The 20,450-nt window shown below is 42.1% G+C and overlaps 1 protein-coding gene across 1 annotated transcript in view; it reads right to left on the bottom strand.

Annotated features, from left to right (window-relative positions):
• The window catches only part of CLOCK (clock circadian regulator), a 92,459-nt gene that overhangs the window by 56,226 nt on the left and 15,783 nt on the right, over positions 1-20,450 (bottom strand). The window contains exons 2-3 of the mRNA XM_084626144.1: positions 7,070-7,170; positions 1,874-1,930 (exon numbers count right to left, since the gene is read on the bottom strand). The gene's annotated coding sequence lies outside the window, so the exon portion shown is untranslated. The remainder of the gene's footprint in view (positions 1-1,873; positions 1,931-7,069; positions 7,171-20,450) is intronic.

Below are 20,450 nucleotides of genomic sequence, written 5' to 3'. Positions count from 1 at the left end.
TGCTTTTGCTAAGCTAAACACAAATTTCTTGCAAGTCCTTTATTCCAAGTCAGTCTCTGCAACCCATTTATCACTGTGTTTCATCATCCCTGTATTGCCTCCAATTTGTCACTCTCTCTCTGGTTTTGAGGTGCCCAGAAATAAAACCAATATAGACGCTATCTATCTCTCTTGTCTGTAACATGATTTCATTGTGACTTAGGAAGTTACATAATAACCTCTATGTTAAAAGAATGTAAAGATTGCAAAGTCAAGCACACAATTTTCTTAACCCTCTATCCCTGCTCTGCCATTCAAGAGTTCCTATGTGATGCTGAGCACGCATTTTTTTACAAACACATTAACTCATTAACTCATATAGTGCTAGTATCCACATATTACCATCTTTGCTTACTAGAAGCACACTGTAAGAGAGCCTTCCAAGTATTCTAAATTAGAGATCTGTATCTCCCACTTTCTTCCTTCCCGCATGTAGAGAATTAGCTTGGTTTGTTTTTAGGGATTTTTGTTTGTGAGTGGGTGGGTGAGTGAGAGTGAGAGAGAGAGAAGAACTTACTGAGGGAAAGCTAAATAGATTTAAATGAGTTCTGTATTTAGTTCTGAAAGTAATCAGTTTCACATTTATTCTTCCCTGTTTAATAATTTCATCATTTCAGTGGAACACATCAATCAGGGAACTCATATTTGTGGAGGGAGAGATGATAGCTAGGGCCAGTCTCAGAAGGCTTTGAATATCAGGACACAAACCTGGAACTGAACTCTATATTTAATGGGGAACCTATGCAGAAAGCAGAGCATTAATGCAATGTGTACACGCTGACATGAGCTGCTATCTCTACTTAGTAACAGGTCAGCCTGAGTTTTGCATATTTTAATATGGTCAGTATATATTTTTATATGGTATTCATCTACATAAAGCACACCACTATGGAGCTATGTACCTGCAATGAAAGGATGCATTAATCCTAAGGCTAGTGGAGGACTCTGGCAATGTAATTTGTAAGGTTCCTGAAATGTAGCTAACAGATTCTACAAGAACAGAATAGTAGATGCATCCTGCATCACTCAAGTACAGTATTAAACTGTGCTATTGAAGGAACTTAAGACTTAATCTGAAACTTGATTACTCCATTTGTAGAAATGCAAACATATGTAAATAAGGGCCTGTTTAATGGGATTCTTTTACAGTGGTTGAGGTTTTTAAATCTCTAGGATTGTACATTGTTATAACTGCTTCTGATGCTTAACTCTTTGCATGCAGGTGAATCACACACAACTGAATGGCTACCTAAGTGCTTGTGGAGAGTGGACAGTTTGCACTGCCTCCTCAGCTCTTCCGTCAGTGAGAGCCTGAAAGAGTCTGGGCAGGGAACTGAATTGAGACTCCACTTTTATGACAACCTGCCCATCCAAATCATCACTGTGGAACCTCAGTTTTTTAGAATCAGCTGTCCTCTAATTACGAGGCTGGAAGGGGTGGGGAAGAAAGGGTGTCTTTCAGCAATTCAGCCCTTTCCCTGCAAGTGATAACTTAACTCTGTGCCTTTCTCGAGCAGCAGCTACTCTGTGTAATTCTGTGTTGCAAACATTTTTTCTTACTGCTGAGCCAGAGGCAATGCATTTGGCCTGGCCTGAATTGGGGCTCCATTGTGGCAGTGTCGAAGAATTAGAAGCCTCACACTATCCAAGACAGTGGAAGGACAGGAGGGGTGGAAAAAAAACCCAGTGAATAAACTCTGGAAAACCTACATTTAAAATATACTCAAGGAAGAGAAAACAATGTAGCTCTATTATACACTTCTGTATTTGACCAGTTATAACTTACTATTATTTCTTATAAAACTAAAAAAATATGACAAAATGAAAAACTTACTTTTCTAAAACTCGTGGCTGTCACAGGATTTTTCCACTTCCCTCCCACTACAGCTACCTGTTATAAAAACAGGAAGTCATAATTAAACAAAAACTTCAATAGCTGAACATTTGACTCCCTAGCACCTGCAACTGGATAGAGCAAGGGAGAACTCCCCTTCTTGCCTTCACAAAACAAAAATGAAAATTGTTGCATTCAGGATAGCAAAGCTGAAGGTTATATTCTGTATTCCATCATAAGCCCGCCATAACTTGCTCTGATGCAGGTTTCCATGTCAGGAATTTGCTCCCATGCGAATTGTATTTAAAGCAAAACCTTGGCCAGTCTCTTTCTCCAGGCATTACACAGATGGCAAGTTATGAAACCCAGGGCCCTTAGCTGACTGATCAGTTCTTTATGTTTTCTGGTTTTAAGTTAAACTGAGGAAGATTGGGTGTATTACTCCAGTACTTTTTATTGGGAAATCTTAACTTGACTTGAAGCCATGCATCGTGTGCCCCGATACCACAGTAATGGGTGCCTTTAAAATGCATGTAATCAATAAAGTAGCAATTTCTCAAATTTTAATTCAAGCATGGAAAGTTTTAGTCTTGATTTTAAACCAGAAGAAAACGTTTCTTGATTTTAGACCAGAAGACAATATAACAAAAGTAAAATTACTAATGAGCTCTCATAGTTAGTCACATAGGGACTATCACCCCCTTATTCCTTCAAGCTGAAGCCTCAAGCATGTAATGCCTAATCATGTTGACCAGTTGAGGAGCTGCAATGTCTATATTTAGTTTGCTGTTCAGTCCCTCTTAAGTCTTTCAGCAGTACCACTTTCCAGGTTTCTCATAGAATGACTTATTTCTACCACCATCACCCCAAAACTCACATACTGCTCGCATATTTCCAGTCTAAATATCCAGTTTAAAGCTTCTTCTCCATATTTCTAACTTCCCTAGGCTGCTCTGTGTTACCTCTATCCTCTCAAGTTCTCAACATCTCCCAATTTAGCACCAGCAACTTTCAGTAGCATGCTGTTATCCTCTCTTTCCAGATCGCTATTGAAGATATTAAAATTAGCGAAGCCAAACACTAAGATAACTACCAACTCTAACATGTTTGGATTTAAAACAAAATTGTATTAGACTATTTTACAGTTCATACTTTTTATTTTGGTAAATAATAGGTTTGAATCCATTCCCTATTCTGCTTCCCAGTTTGCCAATTGAATCAAATAATCCAGCACTATGGAAGGTCCTGAAAATGCCTGGATCTCACATGCTGTGTCAGTGGTCATTGCTATTTATAAAATTAGAGGACATAAGCACCCCACAAACAGGCATCCATACAGACAATATTTGGAGTTCGACTCTCTAACAAGGGTCAGCTGTATAGAAGGAAAAGTAGAAAGAAGTTTTCTTTTTGAAAAAGTATGTATTTCAGCTCAGTAGAATATACCTTATCTTAAAACACTGTGAATGAGGTTTCAGTGATGCCACCAATAAAGTGCAGAGCCTGCTGTTACTCTACTTAACGCTGGCAACAAAATAAAAAAAACAGGACTCCAACCACTAGAGGATTTATCAGAAAACCATGAAAAAATTGTGTAAATTAGCTGTTGAGTCTATGTGCTAATTGACGAATAGCTTACTTAGGCCTTGTTTACACTACACAATTTTGTCAACAAATATCAAGTTTCATCGACAAAAATGTGGAGGTGTATACACTGCAATGCTCCTTCTGCCAACAAAACTCTTTTGCTTTGCTGACAAAATAAAATCACCTCGACGAGAAGTGTTGAGCTTTCTGCAGCAAAGTTATATCGACAAAGCCTCAGTGTAAACGTGTGCAAGAGTAGTCTTATTTAAGCACAAGGATTTCCAGCAGCACAGGCTAAAGGTTTATTAAAAACTACTTTGTGGCATAACATTTTACCACTTCAAAATAAAATTATTTCAGTGCAAACAATGAAAAGCTTGGACTTTCAGAATACTAACAAAGTCACTATGAACTTATATACACACACACACACACACACAGAGGCCAGAGTTTAAAAACAAGGAGCTTAACATGATGCTCATATTTAGGCATTTGAGACTGAGAGTTTCAAAGGCACCTAACTGACCTTCGGAGTACAAGTCCCACTGACTTCAACCTCGGGGAGGACTAAAGCCCAGTTGAAGAATTTCAACTTTATTGACACATGAAAGTTCAATGTGTTGGCTCAAATACATCAGGGGCTGTTTGTATTGTTCTCATAGTAAAGATGGCAGTGAGGCCCTAGACTTGTCTTTTTTAGCACAGATGAGCATTTTAGATGTGAAATTAAGAAAAAAAAAATAAAATCTAAAGTCTGACTAAAAATTAGGAAACTAAAGAAACAAGTGTAAAATATCTATTTTAGCAACTTAAGACTATAAAATGTAAAGAAGCAAACCAATACAATGTAAATTACAATTACTTCAATTTTTATAATTTAAATTAAAATCCATTATGTACATTTAAAAACTGTTTTAATTTTTAAATAATTTTTATTCACCCTACTTTTTACATTCATACATTCAAAGGACAGAAGGGAACATGATCATCTTGTTTTACTTCCTGCATAACAAAGGGTCAAAGAACTTCCCAGAAATAATTATTGCCAGTGATGGAGAATCCTCCACAACCACTGGAAAGTTGTTCCAATGGTTAGCTACTCTCACTGTTAATTTATGCCTTACAATATTCTTCCACCTCCTTGAGGATGGTAACAGGAGAGGATTGTAGGGAACATGCATATTTTGAGTGAAGCATGTTAATGCTGAGATTTAAAGTAGGTCAAAAGTATTCAAATAAGAAAAGATTTCTGAAAAGCAAACAAAGACTTCATAGCACCAATGATGAACCTAGCAATGGGGAAATACGCAAATAGATTCTGAATTTTCACCTCAGTACCTTCATTCATGACTTTGAAAAGTAAACAACCTTACAGTATGTCTTTGCAAAGGAGATTAATTAAACAGGTGCCTGATACACTGGAAATACTATGAGAGCATAAAGGATTCAATGTGGCTTTTTTAAACATGTATTTCAAAGAAAATTAGGTGTTGTAGATGGCAGAGGTAACATTTCTTTAGTATATTGTACTCTAGTGGCTATCACAAAATAGATATACCTCCCCCTTTGAGCTAGGCTTCTTTCAGAACCCAGTGGCAGGAAAAAAATCACGAGTCAAGAACATTAGGATACCCACCACTACTACTACAGCAGTTTCTTTATCTTTACCCTCACCCCCTCCCATGTCTCCCCTCCCATGTCTTTTCACATTTTTCTATCCTTGTTTCTTCACTAAATATTATGACCCTTCTTACTTCCCCTGCAGCAAAAGTGACCAGACGTCTCAATATTATTGGGACAGTCCTGATTTTAAACCATTTATCCCATGTCCCGACCGCACATCGGGTCTTTGTCCCGCTATTGGGGATGGACCACTCACCATCATCGCCAAAGTCCTGGGGCTGGCGTGATGGCGCTTCCTGGGGCAGCTCCCGGCGGTGAGCGTGCCCGCGCACCGGCAGAAGCCTGCTGTGCGGGTGGCCGTGGGCACAGAGGCAGAGGGGGTCTCCGCGTGCTGTACCAGCTCCCGCCTGACCAATCAGAGCTGCGGGGACAGGGCTTGCAGGCGCTGGCAGCAGGCAGAGAGCCCTTCCCGTCACCCCACGCACCCGACCCTAGGAGCCAGAGGGACCTGCTGGATGCTTCCCTCTGGCTCTTAGGGCCGTGGCAGGGGGCTCTCTGCACGCTGCTGGCACCTGCAAGCCTCGCTGCACAGCTCCAGCAGCTCCCATTGGCGCTTTTCCCAGCCAATGGGAGCCACGGAGCTCGTGCTTGTGGCGTGCGCAGCATGTGGACAGTCTGGAGACCCCCCTCACAGCTCTGACCTTAGGAGCCAGAGACCTCCCAGCAGGGCTGGTGAGTGCGGCCAGGGAAGGGGGCAGGTTGTGATGGAGTGAGTGTCTCGGAGGTGTGTGTGTGTGGGGGGGGGGGGTGCTGGGCTGTGAGGGTGTGGAGGGCGCTGGGCAGTGGGGGAGGCTTGTGTGTTTTGGGGTGCTAGACAGTGGGGGAGATCTGTGTGTGTCAGGGCACTGGGGGTCTGTGTGGGGCACTGCTGAGTTGTGGTGGTGGGGCTGTGGGGAAGGGCACTGGGAGGGAGGAGAAACCTGTGCCCCTGGCCCAGTGGCTTCTGCTGGGGGCTGGAGCTGGGGCCATGAGTCCTTGAGTCCTTGCCCCATGGCTTGTGGTGAGGGCTGCAGCAGGGGCCGTACACCCCTCTTGCAGCTTCCTAGGGCTGTGCACCCCCTCTCATGGCTCCGGTCAGGGTTGTGCACCTGTGGATCTTTTTTTCCCCGCCCCCAGCTATCCCAATGTATCCTGATATTTCACTCTTGCGATTTGCTCATCCTACCTGCAGCCCATTTTCCTTACTTCTTGTTCCCCCTCCCACAATTTCTTTCCCCTTCTTACAGCTCTGCTACACATGCCAACAGTAAAGTGAAACTGTCAAGATTTCAGATCCCTTCAGCTAAGGCATCAGAGATCTTGGCAATTTTACTTTGTAATTCATAGACTGGAGCAACAAAGAATGAAAAAAATGACTGGTATTCTTATTAGTCCATACCAGTGCACACTGAGTCAAATCTTTAGTCCTGGTAAATTCAGTCCCTTAAATTGGTCTCAAAATCCAGTGCTAACCCTACTCAAAGTAAATAAAAAAATGAGATCAAGGATGCAGGGGTCTCAGTTTAGCATAGGACTGAGGTACCCCATATTTTATGAGGCTCCTGGAGAACTTCCCAGTGGTACTACCATGAGCAGCAGAACTAGAGTGAAACCCATATGGAAATTTTATTCTATGCTCCTGCTAAACTATGGAGGAAGTACTCTATTCAAACCTAGTACAGAAGGTATTGAATTAAATCCCTATAGGGCATACAAAACTATTTAACCCAAGAGTAATCGCATTTATAAAATTGCTTAAAATAAACTAACATCTATGGGAAAAAATAATGTTTATATAAAAACCTATCAATTAGATCACAAGATTTTTGGGCTAAACGATAGAGTCTTGTCTCAATGTTGTAAACTACAAGACTAAATCCCAATGCATGAGTAACTCTTTGTACTCCTTATATGGCCAGGATAATGAAAATATCCATAGACACTCACCGAACTTAACTGAGATTCTGATTTACAGCATTACAATAATTTTCCAAAAGCTCCACGCAAAATTAAAGTACTGGCTCCACTACTCCTTTCAGTTTCAGCAACTGCAAAAAAGAAACCGAGCATTTCATGAAGCAGTTCTCAAAACAAAGACTAGACATACAGTTAACATGAAAGACAAATATAATAAATTCTTATTCTTTCAGAACTTTCCTTCTGTACTTGATGGATTTCAATGCAAAAATCAGCCACACAACTTGGCGGCAATTCTGTCTTAATGCTGGAAAGGAATTCAGATATATCTGAAGTTTTTATTTGCATTAAATATGTTGCCTTTAAATTTTATGCCACTGTGAAATAACTAGCCACAAAGTTTTAGCATGACTTCTTTATTCATTTTTCATCTCTACATTTGTTAAGGAGAAGTGATAAGTTATCAATAAAACTATCCAATTTTACAATTTCAAACACTTCTTTCTGCCCTTTAACTTCTGCACAACACACACTACTGGGGTAACTGACACAGCCAGAATCTGAGGACTGGGAAAGTGCACAGGAGCCCTTGGTTAAGAAAATAACCAAGAACAAACCCCACCACATACAGGGATCTTGTTCAACAAGAAGAACATAAATCTCTGGCCACATTCTTTTCACATATTTTAGGCCATGTCCACACTACGGTGCTGCAGCACTATATTGTAGATGCTTCCTACAGTTATGGAAGAAGTTCTTCCATCACTGTAAGTAATCCGCTCCTCGAGCGGAGATTCGTAGGTCAACAGAAGAATTCTTCTGTCAATCTAGCTAGGTCTACACCAGGGCTTAGGTTGGCACAGATACGGCCATTAAAATTTTTAAGCGTAGACAACCAGAGACAGGGCAAACCTTTGCCTCCAGTACTTCCTATCTTGGTTTCCAGTCAGCAAATCTCTTAACAGCAATATGTCAAAGAGCACTATGGTCCTTTTACTGCAGGGTCCACACAGACAGCACACAGCAGGCTAGTATATTGTACATTCAAAACCCAGCTTGCTGTGCATTAAATCTTTGTGTATGTAGACAAGCCCTCTGTTTCTCCCTCTCATGAAAGTAGTTCATCTGTGTTTCTCTCACCTCCTTTAATAATCCATTAGGGCAAGTATTAACCCTGGAATGGATTATTTGGAACCAGTTTCTTCTTTTGTTCCTTAAATCCTGATTAGGAATTAGGAGACTATTTTCTCAGGTCATTAGTTCTCTACACCCTAGTACACACATTTTGAACTAACTGTATTTCCTCCTCACTGTGATAGGCACACCAGCCCCAGTAATTATGACCAAGGCATTTAACTGCAGGGAAATACAACATTTCCCCGTGCCTGTGGGAAGACAGTGATTGTACTGCTGTATATCCTGTTCATTGTGCTTCCACAGCAGAAACATCAAAATGTATCTAAAAAAGATCTGTTTCACTTTGCTGCTCCTACTGGGAAAATGGTTTTGTGCACGAGCAGCAGCACAGGTGCACTCCTAGAGTAGCATGACACAAACAAACATGTATACAAAGCGATGAGGAAGAGGCAAGAACATCTGAAACAGCTTTCCTTCGCTTTTACCTCTCCAAATCTCTTCTGAAATCATCCCTTGTCTATGCAGCTTAATTAATTTGCCTGCTGTCTTTTAAACTTTTAGCTTTTGTAAGTACTTACCTTATAAAACAATAAGATAGCATCTTTCATAAAATCTATTATAAAATCAAGCTATTGTGACATACCATGGCACAATTCAAACTAGTGGGGAGCTGTGTCATCACTGCCCTGCAACCTTGGGTGCTTGCAATGCTTTGCTGTAGCAGCTCTAACCTGGATCGCTTACAAACAGCCTTGCAGCATGCAGGCCACACTCTGAGTGTCTGTATGTAACTGCAATCTGCCAGCTACACACTGGATCTCACTAGCCATGGTTATACTGCAGAGTGCTCCCAACACATGACTGGTCCCAGATCTTCCCCCAGAAATGTATGTCCTGTACTGCCCAGCCCTCTCCTGGACAGTACCAGTCTATTAAGTCCATTATTCCTTTAAGGGAATCTACATGGACATCCAATGTCTTGACAGATGAAAGAAAACACGATGAAAACAGCCAGTGCTTGACAGTAGTGTGGGAGAAGAGCCCAAAGTACGAGCAGCAGATCGTCCCCTACTTGAACATCTGAGCTTCTGTCAAATGTCTGGGTCCTTCCCCACCACGAGGAGCGAGCACAGACCCTCAGTGAGTAAGCCTAAGCAAAACAAAGAAGGAAGGGATTGCCACAGGCCCTCTATCTTCTCTCTTGGCAGAACTTAAATGGCAAGACAAAGGTCAAGACAATTTGAAAGCTCCAAGTTGAATTAAGCACCCGTATTATCGCATCCGCAACCGCACCTTTTCTAAATGGATCTGGTCCCAGTAATGTTGGTACCATTGACCAACAGGATTCTGGCTCATCCACTTTTCTGGGGACATTTCTTTCACCCAGGGTGTTCCATTACCCCACACTTGGGCGCCATTAGGAATTCCCAAGGGGAGTCAGGTTTATTGACCAGCACCAGTCACTTGCCATTGCGTCACTGGCTGCACCATCTACACATCAAGTGGCGAATCCTGGAGGGACAAGCCAGACATTAAAGGAATCATATGCTAGTTTATTAACTTAAATAGTTGCCCAGACACTTCAATTTAAACATGCTGGATTAGATAAAAAACAGTAACACAAGCTTAAGAAAGAGATTTTAAGTGAGTATAAATAATGAGGCATAAAACCCAGAAATGGTTACAAGAAAAATAAAGATAAAATGCTTACTAATATCTACTTAAAAAAAACCCTCTCATCTCTGGGCAGCCAGATTACTGACTAAACTTTTCAGGTCAGGACCCCTCCCCCAAAGTCCAACAGCAGTTACCTTTGCCTTCTCAGGTGCAGAGAATGGGATGGGCAGGGAGGGAAAGAAAGGGGTGTTTGTTCCTTCTTTTTATAGTTCCAGTCTCCCTTGTGAAATTTCTAGCTGAAACCCAGGAGACGGAGAGTCTACATAAAAGGATAGTCCCTGCTGGGTTTTTCCCCCACCTGTTTGAATTTCCTTTGTTTTCCCTCCCTGCCTGATGACTCGGTTTACTGCTTAAATGCAAATTAAGGCAAGAACCTTCTTTTGTTTAGGACAGACCTAACTTCTGCCTGGGCACACCTGTGAGGTTTGGAACATGTGTTATCCTCATCATACAGGAGCATGTAGGAATGTTATCAGGAGGGCCAAATCGCACCTGGAGCTGCAGCTAGCCAGAGATGTCAAGAGTAACAAGAAGGGTTTCTTCAGGTATGTTGGCAACAAGAAGAAAGCCAAGGAATGTGTGGGCCCCTTACTGAATGAGGGAGGCAACCTAGTGACAGAGGATGTGGAAAAAGCTAATGTACTCAATGCTTTTTTTTCCTCTGTTTTCACGAACAAGGTCAGCTCCCAGACTGCTGCGCTGGGCATCACAAAATGTGGAAGAGATGGCCAGCCCTCTGTGGAGATAGAGGCGGTTAGGGACTATTTAGAAAAGCTGGACGTGCACAAGTCCATGGGGCCGGACGAGTTGCATCCGAGAGTGCTGAAGGAATTGGCGGCTGTGATTGCAGAGCCACTGGCCATTATCTTTGAAAACTCGTGGCGAACCGGGGAAGTCCCGGATGACTGGAAAAAGGCTAATGTAGTGCCAATCTTTAAAAAAGGGAAGAAAAAAGATCCTGGGAACTACAGGCCAGTCAGCCTCACCTCAGTCCCTGGAAAAATCATGGAGCAGGTCCTCAAAGAATCAATCCTGAAGCACTTGCATGAGAGGAAAGTGATCAGGAACAGCCAGCATGGATTCACCAAGGGAAGGTCATGCCTGACTAATCTAATCGCCTTTTATGATGAGATTACTGGTTCTGTGGATGAAGGGAAAGCAGTGGATGTATTGTTTCTTGACTTTAGCAAAGCTTTTGACACGGTCTCCCATAGTATTCTTGTCAGCAAGTTAAGGAAGTATGGGCTGGATGAATGCACTATAAGGTGGGTAGAAAGCTGGCTAGATTGTCGGGCTCAACGGGTAGTGATCAATGGCTCCATGTCTAGTTGGCAGCCGGTATCAAGTGGAGTGCCCCAAGGGTCGGTCCTGGGGCCGGTTTTATTCAATATCTTCATAAATGATCTGGAGGATGGTGTGGATTGCACTCTCAGCAAATTTGCGGATGATACTAAACTGGGAGGAGTGGTAGATACGCTGGAGGGGAGGGATAGGATACAGAAGGACCTAGACCAATTGGAAGATTGGGCCAAAAGGAATCTGATGAGGTTCAATAAGGATAAGTGCAGGGTCCTGCACTTAGGACAGAAGAACCCAATGCACAGCTACAGACTAGGGACCGAATGGCTAGGCAGCAGTTCTGCGGAAAAGGACCTAGGGGTGACAGTGGACGAGAAGCTGGATATGAGTCAGCAGTGTGCCCTTGTTGCCAAGAAGGCCAATGGCATTTTGGGATGTATAAGTAGGGGCATAGCAAGCAGATCGAGGGACGTGATCGTTCCCCTCTATTCGACATTGGTGAGGCCTCATCTGGAGTACTGTGTCCAGTTTTGGGCCCCACACTTCAAGAAGGATGTGGATAAATTGGAGAGAGTCCAGCGAAGGGCAACAAAAATGATTAGGGGACTGGAACACATGAGTTATGAGGAGAGGCTGAGGGAGCTGGGATTGTTTAGCCTGCAGAAGAGAAGAATGAGGGGGGATTTGATAGCTGCTTTCAACTACCTGAAAGGGGGTTCCAAAGAGGATGGCTCTAGACTGTTCTCAATGGTAGCAGATGACAGAACGAGGAGTAATGGTCTCAAGTTGCAGTGGGGGAGGTTTAGATTGGATATTAGGAAAAACTTTTTCACTAAGAGGGTGGTGAAACACTGGAATGCGTTACCTAGGGAGGTGGTAGAATCTCCTTCCTTAGAGGTTTTTAAGGTCAGGCTTGACAAAGCCCTGGCTGGGATGATTTAACTGGGAATTGGTCCTGCTTTGAGCAGGGGGTTGGACTAGATGACCTTCTGGGGTCCCTTCCAACCCTTATATTCTATGATTCTATGATCTTACAGCTTCACATAAAATATTGCCAGACATATTTTACCAGGACAATCCTGAGAGCAAATTATAAATTTTCAACTGATACCTTACAAGGCATACTTTGTACCAAGATTATTACAATAGTGTGGAGGATGTGAATACAGAGGTGTATTCTGTCACAGGTATATTATTAGTTTATATCAGGGGCAGGCAAACTTTTTGGCTGGAGGGCCACATCTGGTTTCCGAAATTGTATAGAGGGCCAGTTAGGGGAGGCTGTGCCCCTCCCAGAGCACCAGGACAGGCAGCTATGCTGCCCAGCTAGACCCAGCCACACCACGGCGCAGCACAGAACACCGGGTCAGGTTGCGGCTCTGCAGCTGTGCTGCCCGGCAAGAGCTCGCAGCCCTGCTGCCCAGAGCGTTGCGCCAGCAACACAGTGAGTTGAGGCTGCAGGGTAGGGGGAACAGCAGGGGAGGTGCTGGGGGCTAGCCTACTGGCCCAGGAGCTCAGGGGCCGGGTAAGAGGTTCCCGTAGGCCGAATGTGGCCTGCGGGCCATAGTTTGCCCACCTCTGGTTATATGATCAAGAACAGCTTCAGATTCAGGATTTACAGCCCAAGTAAAACAATTTTTCTTGGGAAGGAGAGAGAATAAAGGAATTAATCAAGGGTACAAAGAAATAATAGAGAGAGACCTAGAGAGGTTAGGAATGTGGGCAGGGAATAAAGTGAGATGCAACCTGGATATTGCAAGTTAATAATCCAAAATTGGTATTCAGTATAAGAAAGGCAATGTGGCTTTGGAAGAAAATAATGCCAAAAAGAGATTTACTCTACGTATAAGCTCAGAGTATCGTAACACAAAAAGCATTTGTAATTTTGGACTGCACACAGTATGCATATGGCAATGGTGAAAACATACCTACTTTACAATGATCTGGTCTGAACACTACAGCATAAATCAACACATTATAAATATTTCAGAGACTTGCAACAAATGCTGAACAGACAAGAGGGTTGACTTAGGAGGAAAGCTTAGAAAAAACTTAGTATAGTTTGACCCAAAACCTCCACCACACTAGGGAACACATTGCTTTAAAGCGTGTAAAGAATGGAACAAGAAAAAATGGAGAGGACTGGATTAGGAAGAGGTTAAAAGGTGTATACCTAGAATTAACTGGACAACTAATGAGCAAATGAACATTTAAACTGATCATCCTTCAACATTTTTTAAACTCTTTTTTCATTAACTCTTAATAAGCATCTGAAGAAAGTGATGGAAGTCCAATTGCTGTAATTTTTAACAGTTATTGGTTTAAGTTTATTTATCTTATGCTCAGATCCTCCAAAATCCTATTTCATTGGTACTGAAATTTGTTCACCTACAGAAAGTGAGCTTTGTAAACTGCTTTTTCTTTTATAATCTTAGTAATTTTGGAAGAGTTGGTCTTTAAATATTCTGGAACAGGGATTTTGATCAGAGTTGTAGAACGCTCTTAATATTCAGACAGCAAAAACTGTTTTAGACTTTAAACAGACATTGAAAAGGTATGTGTTTAATGTTGCTGCTATGTGTAACGCAACTGGGAATGTGTTTGTGAAAGCGGATGCATACACATCATTTTAAGTCTACAACTCAGTCCAAGATAGTGAAGGGCACTGGACATTTAGTTTATCTTGCTAAGTAAGTAATTTTTTCATCCCAGTTCCTATGATTCATTGATTATCATGAAGGAAAATGCATAGTATTTATAGGTGACCTTTGTCCAAGAATCTCTAAATGCTTTACAAACAAGCCGCAACATTACTGTATGTAAGTTATTATAGGCAGTTTACAGATAAGCTGATATAAGAGTTAACTGATCTGTCTAGAATCATGCAGGAAAAAAGCTGAGCAGACAAGCATAGAACCCTGCAACTCTGGCTCACAGTTTTATTATTAATGATTTGTGCAATGGTAGCACCTAGAGGTTTTATTTTTATTAGAGTAGCATGCAGAAGACCCATTTGGGATCAAGGTCTTATTGTCCTAGATAACCTATGTGTACGTAAGACAACACATAGGTTCTATTCCCAGTTCTGCCACTGACCTAATGCCCTGGACAAGTCACTTCACTACAAGTGCCCATTTCCCCTCCTACCATTTGTCTTGTCTACTTAGGGTATAAACTCTTCAGGGGAGGAACGGTCTCTTATTATGTATGTGTGTACAGTGTCTGGCACAGTGGGGCTCTGATCCTGACTGGAGCTTCTAGGCACTACTGTAATATGAACAACAGGAAAAAAAGAAAAGCATGCCCCTGGTTACAATCTAATTTAAAACACACAGAAGCAAAGGAAGAGGGAAAACAGAAGTAACTATAGTAAGATCACATAGGTACATGTGTAGAGTGCCTAGCACAATGAGGCGACCACTATACAAATAAACAAGTAGTGGTTACAGAAGTTAGCTTTTGAAACAGTGATTCCAAATAATAACTCCTTAAAAAAAATAGGAAATGGCATTCCTATACATACATTAAATGTGGAGTATATATGAAGTATTATACACCAAAAGCTATATTAAATGAACACTGTTAAGGTTGCGAAGCCATGCACTGTGCAACCTTAATTCAGTCCCCTTGCACAGATGCTTTGTAATAATCTTTAATTACATGACCACATTTTCTTCCCCGGGACCTTTGCCTCATTCATTGCATAGGAGGGATGGTGCACAACTAACAAGCAACTATTCAATATTTTGTTTTCTGGCACATGACGGCATCTAGCAATGCCCCTCTGCCATGTACACTGGCCAAATCGGGCAGTCTCTACGCAAAAGAATAAATGGACACAAGTCAGACGTCAAGAATTATAACATTCAAAAACCAGTTGGAGAACACTTCAACCTCCCTGGACACTCAATTACAGACCTAAAAGTGGCAATTCTTCAACAAAAAAACCTTCAAAAACAGACTCCAACGAGAAATTGCAGAACTGGAATTAATTTGCAAACTGGACACCATCAAATTAGGCTTGAATAAAGACTGGGAGTGGATGGGTAATTACACAAACTAAAAACTATTTCCCCATGCTAATTCCCCCCCCCTACTGTTACTGACACCTTCTTGTCAACTGTTTGAAATGGGCCATCTTGATTATCACTACAAAGTTTTTTTTCTCCTGCTGATAATAGTTCACCGTAATTGTCTCGTTAGAGTTGGTATGGCAACACCCACCTTTTCATGTTCTCTGTATATATATCTTCCTACTGTATTTTCCTCTCCATGCAGCTGATGAAGTGGGTTTTAGCCCATGAAAGCTTCTGCCCAAATAAATGTGTTAGTCTCTAAGGTGTCACAAGTACTCCTCGTTCTTTTTATTGTAATTACTGGCACTCCCCCCAACTCCCCCAGATAATGAATGTTGTCTTTCTCACTCCTGAGGGTCACAAAAGCACAGAGAACTCAGCTGCTACTGGCATCCTGAAGCCACGTGACCTGTATGCTGCTAGCCTGTTTCCTGCGATGGTGCCAGCCAAATACATTGCAGAGTAGCATGGGAAAGTGTCCTCCTAAGGAGGAAGAAATAAGACTGCCATCCTTTTCAATCCTCTCCCAAAGATTTCTGAGTATCTCCATGAAAGTGCCATCTTGAACTCTCAGGAAGATAAAAATATACATCCCTATTCACATAAACTATATGCACCACATGGCCCCTCACCTAGCCCAACAGAAGCAAATGCCGACTCTACCTCTACCTGAGCACAGGACACTGAACTGATGTGGATCGTGAAATTGGCCTGCCATAGTACTGTTCAAAAATTTGTTTCAAATTTACTTCCTAACTTTATAATTTCTCACAGTATACCAGTAAAACAATGAAAAAAGTCAATACTTTTGTCTCATGCACTTTCGGATGGGACAGGGGCCAACTGTAAATGACAGAGGGGGAGTGGGAGAGGAAGGAAAAGCAAAAAAAACATTGTCAGGAAAAATGCAGCACACACTTACCCGATCTCCCTTCCCCTTCATCAGTGGGCTCATCCACACTTGCCTGGCAGGACTGGCTAGACTCCTGCGGAGGCGCGGGCTCACAGTATGGTTAGAGTCCCCCACCTCATCTCCTCTCCCCCTTCTTGCTATTCAGAGCAGGGGTCTTGTCATTCATATAAAGGGAGGGGTAAACACGTTTAAAATCCCTCCTGGCCAGAGGAAAAACCCTTTCACCTGTAAAGGGTTAAGAAGCTAGGATAACCTCGCTGGCACCTCACCACAATGACCAATGAGGAGACAAGATACTTTCAAAGCTGGAGGGGGGGGAAAACAAAGGGTCTGTGTATGTCTGGGTGATGCTTTTCCCGGGGGCAGAACAGGAATGGAGTCTTAGAATTTAGTAAGTAATCTAACTAGATATGCGTTCGATTATGATTTCTTTAAATGGCTGAGGAAATAAGCTGTACTGAAAGGAATGGATATTCCTGTCCTTGTGTCTTTTTGTAACTTAAGGTTTTGCCTAGAGGGATTCTCTATGTTTTGAATCTAATTACCCTGTAAGGTATTTACCATCCTGATTTTACAGAGGTGATTCTTTTTTACTTCTATTAAAGTTCTTCTTTTCGGAAACTGAATGCTTTTTCATTGTTCTTAAGACCCAAGGGATTGGGTCTGTGGTCACCTATGAAAATTGGTGAGGATTTTTACCAAACCTTCCCCAGGAAGTGGGGTGCAAGGGTTGGGAGGATTTTGGGGGGAAAGACGTTTCCAAACGGCTCTTTCCCAATAATAAACCCGGTTAGACGTTTGGTGGTGGCAGCGAAAGTCCAAGAGCAAAAGGTAAAATAGTTTGTACCTTGGGGAAGTTTAACCTAAGCTGGTAAAAGTAAGCTTAGGAGGTTTTCATGCAGGTCCCCACATCTGTACCCTAGAGTTCAGAGTGGGGAAGGAACCTTGACAGGTCTTCATCAAGTATGGCATGCAGTTCATTGTAAAAGCAGCAGATCTGTGGTTCAGCACTATATTTCTAGTTGCCCTTCCTTGCATGTGGTATCCCTAGCAAAGTATCTTCACTTTCATGCCTGATCCCGGTTGTACACGTATGCCTGTGCCCTCCATGCAATCTGCTCGTAGATGTCCACATTTCTATAGCTGTTCCATACTTGTCCTTGCACAGCCTCTTCTCACAGGTCCAGGGGATCTAATCCTTCTTGGCTGCTCCTGGCAGAAGTGCATCTAGTACCTCTCTGCGTGCATGGACCCATGGTTGGTTGGATGCAAACAAAAGTCAGCTGCTAGGTGTGCTCACCACAGAGGGCAACCAGGAAACAGCATTTCAAAAAAAAAAACAGTGATTTTTAAAGGGGGGAAGGTGGGCTTCTGGTCTTTGTGAACCCTGGGCAGTGGAGTTTATAGTTGTGAGCAGAATGATCACTGTCACAGGGACTGGGACATTGTGAGACAGCAGCTGGAGGACTGTCAGGGTTGACAAGACACCTTCCCTTATTTTCAAGAACCTTTAAATGAGAAATGCTTATGGATACTTCAGCTTTGGAGAGCACTGGCATAACACCATTCTCCAGCTCCAATCACAGTGAGCACAGCTTGACTGGGCGGGGCTACATCTACCAAAGCAGGTTGACCACGGTTCTACACTGTTGGGGGAGGTGGTTTTACTGCACCTCAGTAATGGGATGCTTATGTCATCTGGAGAAAAATCTGAGTGCAGACACATGCATAACTAAATTGATGCAAGGTAACTTAAATTAATCTAAGTTTGTAGTGTAGCCTGGGCGGTAGTAAATTAGCACTCTACTTCTACCAGAATTATCAACTAGAGAAGTCTGATAACCCTGACTTGCTTTTATCTACTTTATTAGGAACATTTTGTTATACTTACACATATTTTAGCTCTAACATAATTTGATTTAGCAAATTAGCTTAGTTGACATTTCAATCTTACCTTGTTATTCTACAGTATTCAACCTGTGGCCAAAAAATACCTGAAACAAACTCTAAAACAGAATTCAGAGTAACAGTCGTGTTAGTCTGTATTCGCAAAAAGAAAAGGAGTACTTGTGGCACCTTAGAGACTAACCAATTTATTTGAGCATGAGCTTTCGTGAGCTAAAGCTCACTTCATCGGATGCATACCGTGGAAATTGCAGCAGACTTTATATATACACAGAGAATATGAAACAATACCTCCTCCCACCCCACTGTCCTGCTGGTAATAGCTTATCTAAAGTGATCATCAGGTGGGCCATTTCCAGCACAAATCCAGGTTTTCTCACCCTCCACCCCCCCACACAAATTCACTCTCCTGCTGGTGATAGCCCATCCAAAGTGACAACTCTTTACACAATGTGCATGATAATCAAGTCTGGCTATTTCCTGCACAAATCGAGGTTTTCTCACATCCCCCCACCCCCATACACACACAAACTCACTCTCCTGCTGGTAATAGCTCATCCAAACTGACCACTCTCCAAGTTTAAATCCAAGTTAAACCAGAACATCTGGGGGGGGGGGTAGGAAAAAACAAGAGGAAACAGGCTACCTTGCATAATGACTTAGCCACTCCCAGTCTCTATTTAAGCCTAAATTAATAGTATCCAATTTGCAAATGAATTCCAATTCAGCAGTTTCTCGCTGGAGTCTGGATTTGAAGTTTTTTTGTTTTAAGATAGCGACCTTCATGTCAAACTGGACAGTCTCTACGTAAAAGAATAAATGGACACAAATCAGATGTCAAGAATTATAACATTCATAAACCAGTCGGAGAACACTTCAATCTCTCTGGTCACGCAATCACAGACATGAAGGTCGCTATCTTAAAATGTTCTGGTTTAACTTGGATTTAAACTTGGAGAGTGGTCAGTTTGGTGAGTGGTCAGTTTGGATGAGCTATTACCAGCAGGAGAGTGAGTTTGTGTGTGTATGGGGGTGGGGGGATGTGAGAAAACCTCGATTTGTGCAGGAAATAGCCAGACTTGATTATCATGCACATTGTGTAAAGAGTTGTCACTTTGGATGGGCTATCACCAGCAGGAGAGTGAATTTGTGTGGGGGGGTGGAGGGTGAGAAAACCTGGATTTGTGCTGGAAATGGCCCACCTGATGATCACTTTAGATAAGCTATTACCAGCAGGACAGTGGGGTGGGAGGAGGTATTGTTTCATATTCTCTGTGTATATATAAAGTCTGCTGCAGTTTCCACGGTATGCATCCGATGAAGTGAGCTGTAGCTCACGAAAGCTCATGCTCAAATAAATTGGTTAGTCTCTAAGGTGCCACAAGTACTCCTTTTCTTTTTTCTAAAACAGAAGCAATCTTTAAAATTGAAGCTAGTACAAGTGATGTAGTGAGGCCAACAAGATTTTCTGAAACCCCTACTGGAAGTCATAAGCTCCTCTGGTTTGTTGCAAGTGCTTAACAAAGAGCAGCAGAAAGACCAGTGAAGCATTTTTTTTAAATTAATCCACTTTATTTAATGAGAATCTTATTGAAGAATGCAATTAATCAAGATATGTTGCTGTTTCTGAGCACCCAAAGCCTCAAAAGCTTAGTGAATATTTAATTATTACCACCTTCTGGTTACTTGCTTATTTCTTACTGTTTATTATTGGTAATACTGTAGCTCAAGTTTATTAATTGTATTTACACCTACACAACTCAGACCTTTAAAAAGGTCTTATATAAACCTACAGCAATTTATTCATTCCTTTAAAAATGCTAATCTCTACAGATCACTACTGAAGTCCTTTGAGTTTGCTTAGCATACACCTTATTTTTAAAATGAACAACCCAATAAGTGAAACCTCTTCTCCTCCTGCCCCATCATAACTATTCAAACACAGATGCTTAGCCTCTCTTAGCAGTGACCCAGAAGAGTTTTTCACATATTCCACAAGTCTCCATTCTGGAGCTATTCTATGATATATCTCCTAACCCTTTCTACCTTCCATTACACAGCTGCTCCAAGAGCATCAATACTCTGACTCAAAAGGTTCCTAATGGCACTCCAAAACTGAGCTAGCAAATGGGGACAATACACACAGCAATTACTGTCCTTTGAGAGTTTGAACACCTCACTTACATGCTTGAGTAAAACTGATCCAGGAAACACAAATCTTAAGACTGTTCTTGAGCTAGTGCATCTCATGTAGCAGCTTCTTTCTGTCACCAAATCACCAAGTTATCTATCTCTTCTTTAAGTCTTATACACTGCTTATGGGCCTATACCCATACTGCTTGTGGGCCTTATACTCTGCACCCAAAACTCCAACAGAAGTCAAAGCGAAGTATAGGTGCCCAAC

Source organism: Lepidochelys olivacea (assembly GCF_965140295.1).
Source record: "Lepidochelys olivacea isolate rLepOli2 genome assembly, chromosome: 4".
NCBI lineage: Eukaryota > Metazoa > Chordata > Testudines > Cheloniidae > Lepidochelys > Lepidochelys olivacea.
The sequence above is the reverse complement of the archived record's forward strand: the minus strand, read 5'-3'. Positions and strand labels throughout refer to the sequence as shown.